The sequence below is a fragment of the Protobothrops mucrosquamatus genome, unplaced genomic scaffold, assembly GCF_001527695.2.
Source record: "Protobothrops mucrosquamatus isolate PMUCROS unplaced genomic scaffold, P.Mucros_1.0 scaffold78, whole genome shotgun sequence".
Classification (NCBI taxonomy): Eukaryota; Metazoa; Chordata; class Lepidosauria; order Squamata; family Viperidae; genus Protobothrops; species Protobothrops mucrosquamatus.
In genome coordinates, this window is record NW_015386455.1 from 417,197 (window position 1) to 439,419 (window position 22,223).

At 36.6% G+C, this 22,223-nt stretch overlaps 1 long non-coding RNA gene across 1 annotated transcript; it reads right to left on the reverse strand.

The window, feature by feature from the left end:
- Positions 1 to 993: 993 nt before the first annotated feature.
- LOC107284277 lies at positions 994 to 21,366 on the reverse strand. Its single transcript, XR_001548807.1, has 3 exons — positions 21,324 to 21,366; positions 18,187 to 18,287; positions 994 to 1,319 (listed from the first exon to the last, which is right to left on the reverse strand). It is a non-coding gene; the product is annotated as an uncharacterized LOC107284277 (long non-coding RNA).
- Between the last annotated feature and the right edge of the window lie 857 nt (positions 21,367 to 22,223).

Sequence of the window (22,223 nt, forward strand, 5' to 3'; positions counted from 1 at the left end):
ATTGTCTTTGAAAAAGAAACAGTTTTAATAATTAAATAATAAAAATGCTCCTGAAAATTAAAAACATGCAAGAGGATTGTCAACTAACATATGTATTTATCACAATTTTGCTTGGCAATGAAAAATACACAGAATTATTTCCTTGTTTATTGGTCTGAAGATATTGTCACCTGATGCAGAATAATCAGAAAAAAATGTTGACCACATTATTCTCTTACACATTTTGCTACTATATTGGTGCACTGTAGAATTTAAAATATAACTTTAAATCTTAAAATGAAATTTATGAGATTAGGAATGTCAGCGATGCACATCTGGTTTCAATTAACCTCATGCTGAAATAAACAATTATAGACAAAATAGAAAATATTACAATACTGTAGTAGATAAGTCCACTGTAGGGGTGGCTAAATAATAACAACAACAACAATGTATAAGGAGAGATTTTAGCAGAAGAGACATAGATGTGCTCAAAATTAGATATATGTGATTTATCTTCCAGTTAAAAAGCAAACATCATATCAAACCATTCTTACCATGTATGATCATGAAAAATGTGACCATCTTGCTTAATTTGGGAATTTCCTGAAAAGTCTATATAGTTCTAGGTTAAACAGTATAGGGTGTCTATTATATATTATCAACATATAAAATCTCTATTTATACGCAGTTTATATATGCTTTAAGAAAGCTGTATATTTTAGAAAAAAAATACAGATTCTTATCTGGATAGGCATTTTCCGTTAACACTGTCCTGTGATCTTCTATAATAAAAAGTCCCCTTCTCCCAATTTCTTTCATATTCTTGAAATTATGATTTCTTAATAATGTCCTTGCTATCATTTTCCCTTGTCATATTTGATGAGACTTGATGAGATCCTCAGTTCTAATACTGCATTAACAATGGTGTCATGGTTCCGATAAATGAGACAGTAGAAATAAGTACTCTGAGGCATTTGCTTTCCTCAAAGAACAATTTTAATGGCTACATAATATCAGCACGAACATAGGTGAAATCAAGTCTGGAAGTCTCCCCAAAAAGATTACAAAATAGAAGTTAAACTCCCCACCTACTAATTATGTAATAAATCACATTCTCCAATTAACACCTTTGGCGGGCTCTCTAACAGTAATTCTAGCCCGCCAAACACTTGAGCAATTTGACCTTGGTCCCCACAAGAAAGTTATTGTTTTGGCTGAAATAGAAGAATGCATCTTCTCTCCCTCCATAGCTGTGGCAAGCCAAAAAATGAAGAAAGATGGCTGTAACCAAAGTAGTTTTGTAGGTTTGACAGTCAGATCCCCTAAAGGGGGAAATCCTGCAAATAAAGAGAAGTTAAAGTCAGTAATTATCCCTTAGGCTAATTCAGATGTCTATCATAAAATTTACGTATTAATCTTTCAGCTTTTACATCAGTACTTTTCACCCAAATTGCTTCTGATAGGGGATAGCCCTTCCATTTCACTAAATATTGCAGCTTTCCCTTGTACAATCTGGAGTCAAGGATTTGTTTTATTTCATAATGAGTTTCTCCCTCTACAACAAGAGGACCAGGTGCTTGTTTGGGAGGTCTTAATGAGGACTCCCTGAAAGGCTTTAATAGGCTGCAGTGAAAAACAGGATGAATCTTCCCTAAAAGGGGAAAAAGCTTTAATTCTACAGTGGCTGGGTTTCTAATCCTTACTATGGGAAAAGGTCCAACGAACATTGGTCCCAATTTTTTACTAGGTAGTTTGAGTCTCAGATATTTTGTAGAGAGATATATTTTTTCACCAACATGAAAAGATCTCTGAGCCCTCTTCTTGTTTGCCTACTCTTTGTAAACTTTTGCAGCTTTAATAAGAGCTGATTTAGCATTATTCCAAAGAGTTTTCCAAGAAGTCGCCCATTGATCTAAAGTCTGTGAAACAAGAGGGTCCTGAGGGAGTTCATGGGAATGAATTCCCTACCAGTGGCTATTTTAAACAGAGTGAGTCCAGTGCTGCTATGCACGGTGTTACTGTAAGCCATCTTAGCAAAGGAGAGGAGGTCACCCCAAGTAGTCTGTTGATAATCCATGTAACATCTAATATTGTTCTGCCATACTGTTAGCCTTTTCAGCGGCTCCATTAGTAGATGGATGAAAAGCCAATGACAGTCCCTGCATGGACCCAATAAGTTTTAGAAAGTTTCTCCAGAATCTCACAATGAACTGCACTCCTCTATCTGATATAATTCGCTTTGGAGCTCCATGGAGTTGGTAGATATGTTTAAGAAACATTCGTGCCAACTTTTTTGCGGACGGGAGACCTGTGCAGGAGATGAAATGAGCTTGTTTGAAAAAGGTCAATCACAGTCCATATTACCATATTTCCTCTACTTTCTGGTAATTCCACGATAAAATCCATGGCGATTTCTTCCCAGGGTTGGGAAGGATCTGCTACTTGCTGTAACAATCCAGGAGGTTTACCTGGGCGCTTCTTCATTGTTGCACAAGTTGTGCAGCTTTCCACATAATTCTCAACGTCTTTCTTTAGTCCTGGCCAATTCTCAACGTCTTTCTTTAGTCCTGGTCAAATCAAATGTAAAGTCTTTAGGTAACCATAGTGGCCTGCTTGTTTACTATCGTGATTGCGTTGGAGGAGCTTGAACTCGGAGAGTCTCTGGCAGATACAATTTTGACCCTTTCCATGCTAACCCGTCCCGACAAGTCAAAATGGTTTTATTTGCTAGGAACCAGGGATCGGTTTTCAGCTCCCCATTTAGTCTCTTAGTGATATGGTTATCAGGCTCAGTAGGTTTCGCATGTGAAGGATCCCCCGTGCTTACTTGAGAAACCAATTCTGACTGAGGAATGACAGAGTTTATAATTTCTTCTCGACGGCTTTTGTATTGGGGCAATCTGGATAACGCGTTAGCCAGGAAAATTTTTTCCCCGGAAGGTATTTTAACGTGAAATGGTTAAAATATTGCATCTATCTGACTTGCTTAGGGGATAGTTTGCGAGTAGTTCTCAACGCCTCTAAATTTTTGTGATCAGTCCATGGCGATGGTGCCAATCTGGGCTTGCATGGCGGCAGTAACGATCAGGACTAGGAGACCTATGACGCCGATCTGGGCTAAGGGGACGCCTACGTCGCTCAGGGCTTACGGATTGCCTGTAATATTCAGGGCTAACCTGTTGTTGGGGCCGATCTGGACTAGCCTGGCGTCAATGGCAGTCGGGGCTTCGCCATTGTACCAGGCTCGAAGTCAGGTCAGGCTTCGGCAGTGGAGAGGCAGTCCGCTCGATCACCACAGAGCCAGGGCTTCACCGGGGTGGGCTGAGGTTCCTGTGCCCATTTGCCTTCTGTCCTGCCAGCAAATATCTGGTGGGTGGCCTGTCTCCCTTCGCCCACGTCCAACCGATCGAAGTTCTCCCTCAGGTGTTCCACTGAGTGGTTGTGAACAGCCGTCAGGTACTTCCACTCACTGGATTCATCCCAAGCTGCAGGCTGCTTAGTCTTCACCGGTACAGGTGAAAGGAAACTCTGTGATGAAATCAATGGGAATTCAACCTCTGCAGCCTTCAGGATGCTCTTTAGCAGCAGTGCAGCATCAGACCACCAGGTTCCACCTAGGATGGCTTCCTCCTTCTGAGTCAGCTTCTCTCCTGGGACCTCACGGGTCTTTGGCCTCGCTCCAGCTGTTAACGATTATACTCTCCAAGAAAGTAGCAGCCTTCGCCCCATCCGCTACAGCCGCTCCCAGGCTTGGAAATGATTCCTCTCTTTTTTCCATCTCTGCGTCTTCCCTGAGTCTTTGTTGTCCTCCCAAAAGGTCTGGGTAGGTGATCGGGGCTCAGGACCCTGTGGATAATTGAAATTTGGAGTCTTGGTTTAATGTCATGGTTCCGATACACGAGACCAGTAGAAATAAGAACTTTGAGGCATTTGCTTTCCTCAAAGAACAATTTTAATGGCTACATATCAGCACGAACATAGATGAAAGCAAAACTGGAAGTCCCCCCCCCAAAAAAGGTTACAAAATAGAAGTTAAACTCCCCACCTACTAATTATGTAATAAATCACATTCTCCAATTAACATTTTTGGCGGGCTCTCTAATGGTAATTCTAGCCCGCCAAACACTTGAGTGATTTGACCTTGGTTTCCACAAGAAAGTTATTGTTTTGACTGAAATAGAAGAATGCATCTTCCCTCCCCCCATAGCTGTGGCAAGCCGAAAAACGAAGAAAGATGGCTGTAACCAAAGTAGTTTTGTAGGTTTGACAAATGGATTAGGGTTTGAATTTTTTGTCCGTGTGTCTTAAAATTCATCATGGATTTACCAAGAACAGGTCAGATAAGCTTAACCTTTTGGGTAGGGTGCCTTTTACTAATTGGCTAGCTTTTTTAGTTCATTGTGGGAACACTATAGAAATAAAATATATTGGAAATCATTTTGCTAAAATACATGGCATTCTTATTTGTAAGTTACTTAAGTAAAAAGTTGAATGGCAGATTTATTAGATGGATACAGTACTAGTTTAAAAACTACACATCAAACTGCACTGAAATACAAGTGCTGTATTAGAGGAGCATTATCATTAATGATCTGGATGAAGGCTTGAAAGAGGCCTATTGAATCTTCATATGATATATAACTAGGTGAGTTGGTTAATATACCACACATGCTATTCAAAAAAAGTATCTAGTAAACTGTTAGCAACAACCTCTCCCCAAATTATTAACAGTGATGTCTTTTGAAACCATCACTGGCAGTGAAGCAGTTATGAAGCAACTCTTTTGAATGCTTTACACAGATCTACTATATAATACTAGAAGACAGAAAGAACATCCAAATATTTTGTCAATTACAGAAATAGCTTGAAAATAAGACTGAAATTTAATAGTAAGTATCTTTATTTACTTAGGATAAATACATCAAACAGACAGATGTGGAATATTTAGCTTGATAATAATGCATCTGAAAAGAATCTGAAAAGAGTTGTAGTTGATTGCAAGCTGAATATAAGTTAGCAGTATTATACGGTTACAAAAAAAGCAAATGTAATTTTGGATCACATCAGCAAAAGTGTAGTTTCAAAATCATAGGCTATACAAACAGTTGGCCAGACTACTATGTCCACAGTAAGAGTCAAGAAAAGGAAGCAACAAAAGGCTATATCGACGATCAACAGACTGGAAATCAAGTCTTAAAAGGAGACAATAAAGGAAATTACTTGTGAAAAACAGTAAGGAATGTGATATAGCACTTTTTAACTGCCTGTAGTGTCATATGGTAACTTGTCAAGATTTCTTTATTTATAAGATTTATATGGCTACTCATCTTATACAACATAACGCTGATGACTAATAACAATCCAACCACTATAAATGTATAGAAAATAAAAACCAGAACCCTGGAAAATTAAACAAAACCAAATAAAACCCCATCAGACTTCATCTAAAATGTGTTCTCAATCATTCCAGAATGTGTAACAATGGTCAAATTGCCTACTGAACAAAGGTTAAATATTTTAAAAAGCTTCCTAAATATACAAATGAAACAAGCATCAAGAAAGCACTCCTTTGTAAGATGTTCACACAAAACGTGAATATCTAACAGAGGATTTGACTCAATGAGCTAAACTGCCCTTTTCAATTCTATCAAAAAGTTTGTATGGAAGGACATTAGACTCCACTCACTTGAAGCTCTTAAGCAAAACCCTGATCTTAGAATGCTATAAGTATTTTTTGAATTTTCCATGGGGGATAGAATTTGCCATTCTAGGAAGAATCATAGTAAATTACATATGAATACTTTTTGGGTTCACATTGTTGTAAAATCCATGGCTCCTTCTCGTCTTATGTTCCAATTCTACTTAATGAATAGAATATAAACCAAAGCCTTAACTTTCAAAATATCTTCATAGTTGTAGAAGTTGGACCAATGAGAGCAACACTATAAAGTAATCAAAAATGAGATGAAAGAACCCATTTTTTAATTTATATTTATTTGATTTATAGGGATGCCCGTTGAAATTACTTGAGATAGCATACACAAGAGTGTGAAAACATCATTAAAAAAAGTCACAGAATGAAGCTTTTCATATTAATTTCTGTATTTAAGAAGTTATTCACATTTATTTTAATTACCAGTTAATGAAAATCACCAATATTTAAGTCATGATACCATCTTAAGGAAGAAAGTTCTCAGTATATTTTTATATATTTCCAATTCTTTATTATTTTAGTTGATTTCCTCACGGGTTTCTTTACAAATGTTTGGGTTTTTTTCTTTAAAAAGGTGGTGAATAGTTTATTTACATCTGAGGGAAATAATCATCCTATCTTTTCTTGATATAGACTATCCCCCCATTTCTTATAGACATAAGAACATACATTATATGTAAAAATCACATATCCTCATAGCTGAAAAAATGGACAAACTAGTGTAAAGCATGTTTTCCATTAAAAGAACCAATACATAATCTATTATAATATCTATGTGAAAGGTAAATTATTTTTCTCTGAAATTACTACCATTGACCAAGGGGAAAGAAAGTAAGTAATACACAAAGAGTTATTTACAGGAAAGCAGGTGGCTTTGAAATGGAAAAGTGAATTCTGTCTTACTGAATGAGGAGGCCTTACAAGTATGTCACATCAATGGATAAAGAACCTCTCTTCCTTCAATCCCATACAAGTTTTTCTAGAATTCTCAATCTGATAGCAGCTTCACACTACAGATATTCTTACTCCACCAGGAACTGTCACTTTTTTTCTTTCCGTTCCTTTCTTTCTCTGTCCAGTTACCACATTTTCATCCTGTTTTATTCCCACCTTTCTTTTGCCTTCCTTCCCATTGTATCAACCCTTTCCCCTGCTTTTTATTCCCGTGTTTGTACTTCATGGGGTTTTTTTCTATTTCTGCTAAGGAAATGTGGAGCAAGGAATGTGTTGGCTGAAAGAAAAGGGAAAAAAGTTAACTGTTAGGCTACCGGCACTCTTCTGTATTTAGTCTATGTTACCTGAAGACCATGTGAGCAAAAAAGCTGATGGAAAGGCTGCCTGGCTATTAAAATGTGTTTCTTCCTGCATAAAATATCCCACTGAAAGTGATCTATGTGTATAATAAAGACACTGGAAGGCAACAGCTACATTAAACCAAATCATGTTGACTCATACACTAGGTCAGTTTATAGAACAAGATCATTAAGACATCAGTATAATAATGCAGTTACAAACACTGCTTTAGAGTGGGAATCATAACCTATTCATCTATATTTTTCTCATCTTCAGACCTACACCCTTCTGCACTGTAATAGTCATAAACTGCCACATATTAAGGATTTGTCATCTACTACATGACTGTATCAATGTTGGTCATATCCTTAATGAAAGACTTTGTTATACTACTGTGCCTCAGCTTCAATTTCTAGCTAGAAAATGGGAGAGAAAATTATCTTCCTTGTGTGAAGTCCATTAGATAAGGCAATACAACTTTGGCTTTTATTAGAATTGTTGACTGAGCATTGAGTTATTTAAAACTAATGTGTTATATTGTGTTCCAAAACCAAAACCAGACAATTACTCATTAGTACAAAGACAAAAGATTCTGTTGAACACTCTACAGTTAGCACAACAAAAAGTACACATAAATTATGACTAAACAGGTTCAGGAAGATTTATCAACTGAGTTTTGTTTTATAAGACACTAAATGTTTTATCAATGATTCTGAGTCATAAATCAGGTGAACAGAATAGAACATTTGCAATAATACAGCAGAATAGTTATTTAAGTCTCATGTGGCCCATAAAAATCATGAAGTCAGCACTTATTTTCTTTTACTGAAATCTATTTTTAGAATTAGAAGGCAAACAAATCCCTCTGATCAAAAGGGTCGACACAGAGGCTGAAAATTAGGAGTTTGCAAACTGTTATCTATTTTAATAGTTAAAATATTAATTATTAAATTTAACTATTTAAACTATTTGGCTTCAAGAAGCTCAGCATATTATTTAATTCCCCTTCCTATTTCATTTACCTTCAAAATAATTATGTGGGAAATATAGGGTAAGAAAAAGTAATTAGCTCAGTAAATTTTACGGGTGAATAGAATCTGAACCTGTGGTCCAAAAATTTAACCACTATTGGTAAGAGATTATGCTTATGCCAAAACAAATATTGTTTAATATGCTGTTACCTGCCCTAAAAAGTTAAAGATTGGAAAAGTATGAATCAAATAAAAATAATACTCTTTTAAAAAAGTAATCCTGTTCTTTTTTGGGTGGGAAATCCAGTCATATCAGTTACAGATATTCCAACATAAACCAGAAAAAAAATAGAGTAATGTCATGTTATTGAGATACCATTAATGGAAAGAAAAAAAAAACAGAAAATTATAGCAATGTATATTATGCCATAAAAACAAGGACTTAAAGGAGTACTACTTCTAGTCAGCCGTATACCAAGGATACAATAGTATCCAACAGTATAATAAGTTAAATAAAATAAAGGAAAGCATTAAGTATAGTATAGCATGGACAAACAGCACCCCAACTCACTTGACAGAGAAAATAGGAGGTAGGAATATTAAGTACCCCGAGTTATATATTATAAAGTTTATATATTAAAAAAGATAAAAATGTAAGAGTCTAGCAAAGATTGGTATTGACTTTTTGCAAACAAACACTGGGAAGTCAACATTCTAATAATAAGCAACTACAAATAGTTTTAACTCAACTGCCATACTTACCAATTGGGAAAAAACCCTCATTATATTATTCAGTCCTGAATCTATTCATCTACACAGATACAATTTACAAGGAAGTCTAATGTAGTCAAGGAAGGAGTGCAACAAATGATCTCTTTTGCTGCCTTATCAGGACTGCAAAATGAAAAAGTGGTAGCCATTCACAGGCCACTGTTTTTCCTGGTTTTCTGAGCTTTTTTTTTTAAAAAAAGTTTATTTAACTGAATAGAAAAAATACCCCTCCACACACACACATTTAAAAGTACTTTCATACATGTACATATGTTTGCAAAAGTTTTATACAGTAATTTCAATACAGAATCTCCATATTTCATAAGAATTGTTCTTCTAAGTATTATATTACATAAAGTTGGCCAATGACTCAAATAATGTGTTTTGAGTTTGACATTATAATTTTCCAAGAATATTCTATATCTTAAAGATGCAAAGAACATAAGTAACTGGGTCCACACATTTATCTTTTCAATTTGAAGGGAAGGTTTTTAGCAGTAAGAATAGCAAAGAGACGATTTTCCCATAGTTGACCCATCAGTCTTTCAAATAACACGGATGTTTCAGAGTCAAATTAATATGTGTAATGATGTTTTCCAGAATATAACAATTTTAGGACCCTGTAAGATAGTAAAACTTTACAGCTTAAACTGATTGGAGAGAAATTTATTTTAGTAAACCTCTCCCCCTCCATGGACATGTATGTGTCTTGCTTCCTTTGTATAAACATCTGGTATAGTTTAACTGAAAATCTCAGACTCCAATTCCTCAATTAACTTTACCCACTCTTCGTTTTTCTTTGCTTTCCCCACAGTCCATATTAGTCATTCCTCTCACCTGCCCCCATCCCATTTTTATTATCGGCTTTTTTTCAGGACAAACTTCTAGACAATTAATATATTAAATTACTAGACACCAAATGCAATAAGCAGCCCTTAGGAAATTAACTCTATTTTTTAATAATTATGAAGTAATTAATCTGTTTATGTTCCTGTTATTTTTTTTAATTAAATAAATGTTCTGCAATCAGGAAGAACCTGAACAAAACCTTCTCCACTATCATATCACAAATTTGCAAAACAAAAGTAGATAAAGCAAATACGTCCAATCACTTAAAACGTTGGAAACCCTTGGATTGTGTTTTGCATTACCACATCTTTGAAAAACACTAATATGAATAAAGCTTACTAGTTTAGCTGGAAAGAAATACAGAAATAGAAATATTGGTTCAGACAAGCAGCTCTGAAAAAGGCATTCTCTCAGTCTAACTCACTTCACAGGGTTGTTCTTGTTGGGAAATTAGGAGGAGAAAAATGTGTTGGATATGATTACCATCCTATTTATAAAAAATAAAGGCAGAATATACATAAACAAATAAATAAAAATAATCAGAATAATCAGAAGCTTTATCAGACTCTCCATTTGTACAGGAAATTCATATTACAATGAAAAAACTTTGGTTTTGAATAGCAAAAACACAAGACTAATGATATTAGGAAATCATAGCATCTTCCTTCCTTAACACATATTTAAATAAATGTTGGGATTGGGCTTTATTCAACAAACCAATATATGTCTACTCAATTTATATTTAGGCAAGGGATATATATGTGATACTGCTCCACATACATGGACATTTTTTAAACTAGTAAACAATGAAAGATCCTGGCATAATTTGTTTATTAAGACAGACACATGAAGCTCATTATATATACATCCGTTCTACAGCAGCTTATTACAGATGACTAGGCCTGTTTAGAATACAAAGCTGAATAAGAATAGAAATTGCTTTAGTTTCTCAATAGACTCCCACTTTTCAAGATGTTGACAGCAATCACCAGATGTAAAAGCCAGCAATGTTTTATCTTCTTCCATTAGAGTTTGGGAAAGAAGGAAGGAGAGGCAAACCTACACTACAGTGAATGCAGGGAAGATGGTATACCCTGTGGGGTTCTAGTATCTCTGTTCTACCAAGCACCAAGGAGGACAATCATAGCAATACCAAACAGAAAGAAGCAGCATATATGGACAAATCAACCTCAGATATAGGAAAGCACAGTGGCACCTTGTTGAAACATACTGCTTTTCAATTGGGATCTAATAAGGGGCAATGACTAACAACAAAAGCTAAGAGCTCACTAAATTTCCTGTATTTTCAGCTTTTTTATGCCCTCTCCAATCTGCAATAAAGGGCTATTAATACCGGACAATTTTTATAGCTCCTTTAAGGTTTTGTTTGTGTGTGCCTTTGAGTCAGTGTGGATTCCTGATGAATGTCTGGATTAGGCCTGACAATTTTCTTGGCAAGATTTCGGAAATCGTTAGCCCTTGCCTTCTTCCTAGGCCTGAGAAACAGTGAATGGCCCAAAGTCACCCAACTGGCTTTGTGCCTAAGGCATGACTAGAACTCAAAGTCTCCCAGTTTCTAATCTTATGCCTTAACCACTACACTAAACCGACTCCCTGTTTAAGAGATTACTGAGCTAATATGAATCATTCAGAACAATGAAATCTAGAGCTACTAGATAGTAGAACACTGTGTATCCTTTCTAACAAAACTTATCTCTAATGTGACTACTTAGGGCATTGCCTCAGAACATTATACAATGTACAGCAAATAGGAACATCCTTATCTAGTTTGATAATACCTTTGATTTGGGGGATGGAGACTTATGGCAACTACTTCCTAACAAACGTTTTAAAGATTCAGACTGCAAGTTCAACACAATAAATAAGCTATTTTTACACTAAACAGAATGTTTAGATTCAGAAACTCAATCATGGAATGGAATAGAGAAATCCTGTGTAACCTCAAATTACAGCTTGATCTGCCAGCCTTTTCATAGACAAGATCATTATTACCATTTCCTTCCAACATCAACCAAAATCAACTCTCTAGAGTGATGGATATGACAATAATAATAAACACATTTGAAGAGTGAAATAAAGAAAATACTAGGAAAACACACAGGGTCACATTTAGGCTAGAACACAGATCACTAGTAGCTAGAACAGGGTTGGGCTACTGCGTAACTTTAAAGATGAAATATATTTTGCACTTTCAGGAAAAATGCATTCCACAATACAGGCATTTACCTCTCTCTATTGGGAAGGCAAAAACTTTGATCTAACTGGGATATTTTATAGTAACTTTAAATATACGATCACCTGATTTTAAGTTTCTATTTTCTTAATAAGGAGAAGTTGGTCAGTTTGGTGTAGTGGTTAAGGCACCCAACTAGAAATCAACTGACTGTGAGGAAAGAGACAATGGCAAAACACTTCCAGAAAAATCTTGCCAAGAAAACTGCAGGATCTTCTGCCAGGAGTCAATGCTAACTTGAAGCGAGGAAAATAAAAGGTAGTCAAACGTTTTATCAGAATTTGACTTAAGTACAATAGGATTCTACAAATGATGTGCCATTCCTTTCTTAGAAAACTGATGGGATGATGCTTTAAAAATCCTGAGAAAGCTCCCAACCACCATCCATAGAAAATTGATAAAAGGATGAATTACTGAGGAATCTTTATGTAGATTTAATGCTTTTAATATTAAAAGTTCCTTAGAGCAGAAAGAATTATCCTGAATGATGTAATAATAATATAATAATAATAAAGTGGGAAGGGACCTTGGAGGTCATCGAGTCCAACCCCCTGCTCAGGCAGGAAACCCTACACCATTTCGGACAAATGGCTGTCCAGTCTCTTCTTAAAAACTTCTAGTGTTGGAGCATTCACCGCTTTTGGAGCCAGGTTGTTCCATTGGTTAACTGTTCTAACTGTCAGGAAGTTTCTCCTTAGTTCTAGGTTGCTTCTCTCCTTGCTTAGTTTCCACCCGTTGCTTCTTGTCCTGCCTTCAGGTGCCTTGGAAAATAGCTTGACACCCTCTTCTTTGTGGCAGCCCCTGAGATATTGGAACACTGCTATCATGTCCCCCCTCGTCCTTCTCTTCGTTAAACTAGACATACCCAATTCCAGCAGCCGTTCCTTATATGTTTTAGCCTCCAGTCCCCCAATCATCTTTGTTGTTCTTCTCTGTACTCTTTCTAGAGTCTCAGCATCTTTTTTACATCGTGGTGACCAAAACTGGATGCAGTATTCCAAGTGTGGCCTTACCAAGGCATTGTAAAGTGGTATTAATACTTCACGTGATCTTGATTCTATCCCTCTGTTAATGCAGCCCAGCACTGTGTTGGTTTTTTTGGCAGTTGCAGCACACTGCTGGCTCATATTTAAGTGATTGTCCACTAGGACTCCGAGGTCCCTCTCACAGTTACTACTATTGAGCAAGGTACCCCCTATACTATACCTGTACATTTGGTTTTTCTTGCCTAAATGTAGAACTTTACTTTTTTCACCATTGAATTTCATTTTGTTAGATAGCGCCCAGTGTTCAAGTCTATCCAGGTCCTCCACTAGCATGTCCAAAGTACAATACCAAACATAAATAAATTTAGTCTTTTCATTAAAACAATAAACCATACCAAAGCAGAACTAAAAATACAAAAAATCACAGTATGCAAAAGAAAAAGATTATAAGCAAATATTTAAAATTATACAAGTGTTTATTACAGACACATGTACTATCTGCTGTAAGCTTGCATTGTTCTCACTTAATATAAGCTTCCATTTTTCTTTCAGCTACTGTGACATTTTGAATGTGTAAGCATAATGTTGGGCTCATGTCTGAACATTATTTTGCATTTAACACTTTTATGGTAGTTGTTAATATTTCTTTCTGGATATTATTACCTCTTTTGGTTTCATTCCCCAACAGAGATTATAAAACTAAAGTCCTATGTTTTGAAAGGTCTTTTACTTAATGTTACATGTTATTTCTTAGCATACAGATCTCAAAGTATACAATATAAGTGCTTTAAAAAATAATTATCTTGAATGAAGAATACATTTTCAAAATATTACTGATTTCTAATTGCTAGTGATAGACAGTATATTTTAGAATACTGACAAAATGCAGTTTATTAATACAGCTAACAGTGTGCAATACAGTTAAACACTAGTAACTTAGAGGCTTCCCTGTCCTGCTTTTCTTTGTCTCATTAGACACTGCTTTCATCTGAAGTACCTTTTAACGGCAATGTACTCAAAGGCAATTTTCATTCCCCAAATGCAAAAATGTCAACATATACAGTATATAGACATTTTCCTGTTTAAAAGCCTTTCTTAAGTCTTTTAATTGAAGAGCTAGTACCACATATATAAGAAGTGCATGTATTAAATAACACTTCTCTATATATCAGTTCTATACTGTACATAGTCCAATATAATATTGAGTTTCAATATATTTCTCATTTATTTAATGGAAAGATTAAATAATTGAAATGAGGCTCTCTAGAGTCAAAATCATTACATTTCCAATTTCCAGTCTGCTAATTTTAGTTATGTTTATTTTATTAATTTGTATTGTAGCTTCATTCTTTACAGGAGATGAAGGAAATATATGCAGTGCATATATTCACATCTTGACATAAATTATACGTTAACATAAGCATAACAGTAGGAAAATTGGAATTTTTCTGCATGTTTCCATTGCTCAATTTATATTTTAGACCGTAGAGCAAATATCAGCTATATAGAGAATCATCGGGAAATCTCTATTTTTTCAGTCCCCATTAGATCTTTTCCAAAGCTGCTTCTGAGATCATTAAGAACAGCTATCAATCTTGATTTATCATTTCTGATGTAGTTTTAACAAAATACTGCAGCCATGGAGATAAGTTTCTAAAATATTTAATTATTTTAAAGTCATTAGTCAATCCTGCTGAATCTAGCTGACTAACTTTTAAGTAGCATAATTATCAAGCACTGTACCTAAAATGGACTAACAGCAAGTCTCTGTGGCAAACACAATTATTATCTTTTATGACAAAATCATTTCTTAAAATCTTTAAAGACTGATTTCATTGAATAATATCCTTTTGTACAAATAAATGTGCTTTAAGATAGGGATATATATTACATTTTGTTATTTAAGCCCTGAACAGTCCTAGAAAAAATAGGAGTCAATGCTATAAATCAGAAGCCAAGGAAAACAATTTTAACTTTGCTCATAGTCTATTCCTATCATGAAATTTTATTTCTGCTAAAAGGACTTCTTTTAAGAAACAAAGTAGAAGAAATAAATGTACTTAAAAGTATTCCATCAGTTCCAATGTAGTTATCTAAACATTTGATCAAAAATATTTCAGAATCAGTTTATTTGTTTGGATAACTTTTAAAATCAAAACTGTCCTTGGTCTTAAATGAATACAAAGATGTCTACGTTTTCTATTTCTGCTGAACTCATGTATTAACAGGAATTGGGTATATACTTTCAAAAGTGCTTAATCAGGAAGTCTTGCAATTATATAAAATGATGCTTGTCAGATGCTTGTCCATAATTTCCACATTCATGCCCTTTGATTTCCAAATCCAAGAAATGTTCTGTTCTATTTCCCCCCAGTCCAAATACCAAAAAATATTATTAAGAACAAAATATAAATTTGCTGCTGGATCAGAGGAACAAAAGAACAGAAAGAAAATGTAGATTGGGGACTCAATTCACAGATATTTTAAGGGTAAATCCAGATGGTCGATTTTTAACTGTTCTACATTCCAGCAAAGAACATCAAGTGGTACTTTGTGAATTCCAATTGTTTTTCTTCACATGACTGCAGACATGTATTGGAGTGCTGCAGGTTTTCAGATTACAAGGCATAAAAGTACCTTGGAATCGAGATAGCCCACAGCATCTATTGGTAACTCCTTGTGAAAAAGCAAGTGTTCACTTAGGGCAGACATGTCAAACACAAGGCCCAGGGGCTGGATGTGGCCCGCAAAGTGGTTTCATGTGGCCCGCGAAGCCATCCTGGAAACAGTGAGGGAACGGGCCCCATTGCCTTGGCCCTGGCCAGCCGGGAACCAATGTACAATTTTGTGGTGGCCATCTATGCTGAAACGCATTCAGTCTTACCTCCACAAGGCCGTCTAGAAACACCGAGGAACTAGCCCCTGCTGTGTCGGCCCCGCCCCCTGGGTGCATGCTGGGGAGGTGTCACCCTTTGTGAGGAATGAAGAAATGGACCATGCCTTGGCGCCTGCCCCAGTTCCATCCCCTTCTGCCAGAGACCCTCAGATCTGTCCCACTCCTGCCCAGGCCCCCACAGGCACCCTTGATGCGAACAATGTAGAGCTGGCCATGCCCACCCAGTAGACCACACCCACTCCATCCACGCCCACCCAGTAGGCTGCACCCACCCTGGCCACACCTACCCGGCCCCCCCGAGGGCAACTGCAATACTGATGCAGCCCTCAATGAAATTGAGTTTGACACCCCTGATTTAGGGAGACCATATTCTATAGGAAGATATAGCTTCCTTTTGAGAACAATCCCACAAGCAAGCTGTTGCAGCACAAGTACACATAGTCCTTGATTTACAACCATTCGTTTAGTGATCACTCAAAGTTACAATAGCATTGAAAAAAAGAGACTTATGATCAGTTTTCTTCTTCTTCTTTACTTCCTCTTTTATCACTTCGGGTTTCAAGGGAGATACGAAGTTCTGGTTGCTTACTTCTGGCAGCCTCAAATCATTATTTGATGCTGTTGTAGTATGTCTTTGATGTTGTCTCTCCACCTTTTTCCACCTTCTTCTGCCTCAGGTACTTTGGTCTTCCCCTCTTCTTGCTCTTTCCCCCCCCCTTTTTTTGGTCTCCTGCTCCCCACGGTCACATAATCAAAATTCAAGTGCTTTGCAACTGGCATGTATTTACGACAGTTGCACTGTCCCAGAGTCATGTGATCATCATTCTGACCTTCCCAGCCAGTTTCTGACAACAAAGTAAATGGGAGAAGCCAGATTTGATTAACAACTGCATGATTCAGTTAACAACTGCAGTGATTTGCTTAATGGTAGCAAAAAAGTTGCTAAACTGGGACAAAACTCACTTAAGAAGTGTCTTGCTTAGCAGAAAATTTGGGCTCAATTATGAAACACCTGTACTCAATCTGTACTGTATCTTTAATTCATGCAAATAAATATAAAATGTATCATTGTTCCTTCAGAACCTTAAAGTGGAATATATTTCTAATAAGACTCTCTCAACGTTGCCATAAATAGTAATACCTATAGTTATTAGGATCTCAAAGTTGAGAAATTGGTCACTTTTTTGCTGCAACTATACCAGGTATTTAGGGAAGAAACTAAACCTTAAAGAAGAATATATATCTCGGGATAGCAAATGCCAAGCAGTAAAAAATTTTTCATATCAATCCAAACTATTTTCCATAGTCCAGTATTACCATAAATCATTCCAAATCACTATCTTACATCTTCTAGTTCTGCTTTTCTTTACAAAAAAACCTAAAGTAACTATCGGAGACATACCAACTTAGAGAGGCTGGGAAATATATAGAACAATCTCAGTTACTCATTTTACATCTAAAAATAAAGATGTGAAGTTTTTCATCTATAAGAATGTTTTTGTCCTAGCTTAAAAGTTATCTGAAGTTATCTTTTGAGGGGTAGTCATAAGAATTCTTCTAAATAGATCATCCCATTGTTAAAAAAAAAATCAAACCAACATAAAGCATAGTACAATTGAAATTTGTATAGCAAATCCTTGCCGTTAAAGAATTAGGCACCATATTTATAATAATACTCCCTCTGGAGGTCTAATAGAAAGATATCACTTTTATCTTAAAATGAAAATAAATTGGTCAATAAATAAGAAAAAATGATCCATAAATAACAATCTCACTTCCCTTACATCTATTCAGTCTTAATAGGATTCCTTCTTCTAAATCAAGATTTGTAATTTGGTCCATTGTAGAAGACAACTAATCACACTTTAAATATGGAATGAAATATGTAATCTATAGCTCTATGAAACCTACATATCATGGACCAATAAACAATAAAAGAAAAGCAAAAACAATTTTGTGGTTTCATTACAAAGGAGAACTGATTAATTCACTGTAAATCATCATCCCTAATATTTATTATTCGTAATGTCAGGAGAAAGAATACGAAATTCTAAATTATCTACATATGCTAATTTTAGTATAAATGCAATTATTTTATTGTTAAGCATAAAAAAGTAGAAAATTATAAAGCTATTATAAGACATACATAACATTTATTGCCTTATTTATCATCCAAAGTCAAGGGACGTCCTTACTACTTTATTCAGTCTTGAAATACATTTTACCCTTTGCAACATCTGATCATTAATATATATTAATCAAACCTTTCCTTTCCTTACTATTGCACGGGTGTCAAACTCGCCACGTCATGTGATGTGTCGCGACATATCGCGACTCTTTTTGCATTGCCAGCAATGGGGTGGGCGCAGCTTTGGTATGATGAAACCGGCCCACGGGCCAGCAGTTTTAACACCCCTGGACTATTGCCTAGCCATAAATATTGTAAGATATAGAAACAGAATTATACTCACATCATACTTTGCAATTCTAGAATAAAGTTTGTTGATCTCCCAGTCCCTCTTCCACTGCTAGACGGAACAGCTGACATTGGGCTGGGTCCAGTACTGCTCATCTGAGTAAACAGCAGACAAGGACAACACATGAAATATAGCAAGTGAACCCCACAACCATCAGGGGTATTTGAACGTATTAAACCAACTATGCTTCAACCAAAAATTTGCAATACTTTCTTCAGCATGTGTAAAATTTTCAGGACACATTATTTTATCAAACAGGTAGGCAAAAATAATTCATACTAATTATAATTAATGTGACTTCAATTCAGGCTTTATTTTGACCAAGAACCTGCATAAACATCTAATATTTTTTCTAGGGCTAACCTAAAAGGAGTCAACATTTAATATGTAAGTTGAATTATATCAGCTATATCACTTTACAGTAATTACTGTAACTCTGATATAATTCAACTGGCCTTAAATTTTGATCTCTTTTTGACATCAATATTAGGTAAAATATTAAATCAAATGTTAAAGATATGTACATGTATTTTTAACTTTAAAAATACATTATAAAATACATCTTCCTTTTTTGCATTTTTGAATCCTGAACTGTTTATAGTCCAAATATCTGAAGTGAATATTAATCAGTAACGATTTTCTGAGTCCTCCCAATATGAGATGTCAGAGCTGAATTGGGATTTTCAGTGGGAACCATTTGTGGAGTTTAAAAGACAATGCTTTAAATATTGTTTGTCTGGTGGCAAATACGGAGACATTACGATTCTTAAATCTTCAAAAATGATTCAGAACAAGCACAGCTCTTCTTGGTCCCTTATGAGATTTTTTTTCACTCTTCTTTTTAATCCTGAAAAGGTATTGCTACTGAGTGGATCCCTTAAAGCAATAGCAATCTTTTTTTCAGCCTCACGTTTTTCAAATTTCACTTTTTGATAGAATTCATAAAAGCAAATAATACACACTTAGTACTGAATACAAGTAAAACAAAATCCTACTAATTAGTCTGTAAAACTTTACAGAACTTGCAAATGTCTGAATCCAAAAGTAAAACCTTGTGGAAGCAAGATATATACCAAAGAGTACATTAGATAGGACAGGCTCAATCAATCACCAAAATTTCGTAAAAGTATTGGAGGATAGATAGATAGATAGATAGATAGATAGATAGATAGATAGATAGATAGATAGATAGATAGATAGATAGATAGGGAGGGAGGGAGGGAGGGAAGGAAGGAAGGAAGGAAGGAAGGAAGGAAGGTTCTATATTCTATATTCCTCTTCCCAGGCTAATGGGTGTCAGCACTCACCACAGTATTTTTGTTCAGTTTTAAATGCCTGGAGAAAGTTTATATGTGACTTGGCACCATTATTTTCAGTGCATCCCTAACAAGTTTAAACTCTTCCTTTGGGGTAGATATTTTTTTTTTAACACAGAGGATGGGTAATCATTTTAAAATGAACACCTTGGACTTTGGAGGCTTAACGGGCCATTCAAGCCAATCGATATTTCTACACGGGTATAAGGCTCCAAACACAAATTCCCAGTAATTGCACCTCAGAAATGCTCTTTTCCAAGTCATTCTGCACTTTCCATGTTCAAATTGGGTAAGACAAACCATTCTCAAAGAGTTATTCCAAATTAAGGGTAAAACTTGAACATCTCCAGCACTTTAAAGGTGCTTCTGAGTATTCACTGCTGTTCATGTAATATCAGAGTATCACAAATTGCAAGGTTGAAAAGAACTTTGAAAATCACCTAATCCAAGTCCATATTCAGTTTGAAAATCTACTACTACAGTATACCTAATGCCACCAGAAAAGAATAGTCCAGCATCTCTTGATATAGTCTGTGTCACTGCTGAATTCTTACCATTAGTAAGGTTAAACCTAACATTCAACTAAAATCAACTTCCTTGTAATTTACACATATTTTTTCTTATCCTATCTTCTGGAACAACTTTTAAAAGCTCATCCAACACTTGAAGACCTCTATCATGTCTCCCTACTCATCTTCTCTCCAGACTAAACATACCAAACATCTCTAAGCATTCCTTGGTTTTCTTTTCAGACCTCTTATCACCTTGTTTTTCATGGTTATGCTCTAGTTTGCCCTTGTCTTCCTAAAATGTGATCCCAGGAATAGGATGCAATATTTTAGGTGTGGTGAGACTATCACACATTTTGTCAATACAGGAGTCTTCAGCTTAGTGACCGAAAGAGTGTACAATACTACTGTGGCTGAAACAGCATTAAGGGAAAACTATCTTCCATAGACCTTCACTCAGTATAGGACTTGAACAGGCAGCTGCACTTTTCCAAATATGCAGGGATACGATGGAGGGGTAGCTGAGTTGGAAACTGCACGTTTTAGAATGGGGGGGAGAATTATCTCAATGCTTTGTTTAAAAAAACCACAAAAAACACAGCTCAGTTATCTTGGAGATCTTGGCTTTCTCAGTCAATCCAGATGGAGCCTGCAGGAGAGGATGGGCTTCACCTGTTCCAGCAAGAAGGCAAATCTTAAAAGATTTCTTCCTGTCTCGAGAAGGAAAGCCCTCCGTTTCAGTCTTTAGGTTTGTTTTGGGGAAATGCTGGTGTTTCTCAGCTCCATTTTGAGGGCCGACAATAGAAAAAGAGTAATTAAAAAACAGAAGACACCGCTGCCACAATTGGAGGCTGTAAGCAAGAAGACACCGCCACCCATAAGCCCCACATGGCCACCGGAGCCAGCGGCGCGGCGAAGGCAAGGAGGACGGCAGGCAGCAGGACACTCTCCCCCCTCCCCCCCCCGTCCGTTCAAGCCAGCAAGCTAGTTAGCAAATTGGCAAGACCCGCAGCCTACACGTGACCTTTCCCAGCCCAGGAGAGAGCCGCATGTTCGCTGTCATGCATGCTTGTTCGGCATATAATTCCACCTCTTTCGTTCATAAACCAAAGACGCCGCTATCCCGGCGTTTCTCAACCTAAAGGGATCCAGGCACAACGAAGCTTCCTTCCCCGGATTGGCTCAAAAGGAAGCGCGGGCCCCCTCGGGACTTTCCCCGGGTCCTGGCCGGAGGGGGGGGGCTCCGTTCTATCCCCGCCTCCGTGCACGCGGCTCCCTGGGCGGGCAGAGGCTCCCCCAACCGTACCTGAGCAGCCCTTTCGGCAGCAGCGGCGTCTCAGCGGGCGGGAAGAGCCATGGCGGCGCTTCCTGCGCGAGTCGCGGCGAAAGACGCGTCGCCTCTGATTCGTGGACCAGGCCGACAAACTGGCCACGAGGCCACGCCAGGAGGCGCGCTTTTGGTTGAGAAGGAGATTCGCCTCGGCTTTTCCCTGGACGTTTTTTACACGATTTTGTATTTCGTGACCAGCGACTTCATTATTGCCCCAAAGCAAGGGGAGTTAATGTACTACAACAACGCAGGGAAAATTTTGCTTCCGTTTTGGTCAGTTTTCATTACTTGCCAAGATAACGTGGCCCGAGCGTGGGAAGCTTCATTCCCAAACTGCGAAGAATATGAAGTGTTTTATTGAGATGCGGAAAACATTTCATCAGACCACCCTGTACCGTTAAAAATAATTACTTCCCCCAGCCAAGATTTGTTAGACGGTTTAGATAATTAACTTGTTGCACATCAAAGTCACATCCTATGCATGTCTTATTTCCTTTCTTCCGAACATTAAAAAACTCTGGCAAGAGCAGAAGCACTCAAATCAATTTTCTCCAATAAATCCAACTAACATGAAACTCAAAACCTACTGTAATATTCAATGGGTCAATGTACTGCAGTTGCTCTTGCTTTGAATCTAAATGCAGCTGCATGCCATATCCTGCAAAGTGAATTCAGATGTTCAGATGGAATAAGAGATTATTTCAACATGCTTTAGTTTATATTTGAACCGTTAGATGAAGATAATATTTTATTAACACTATTTAAAAGTAGTAATTATAAAGTTCTATGTGATATTCTGGGAATTCTGAAGCCTGTTGTTCATAAAAAATACTTTAAAAGGAAAGAGAAAACATTGCATAAAAAGGGTTTTATTCA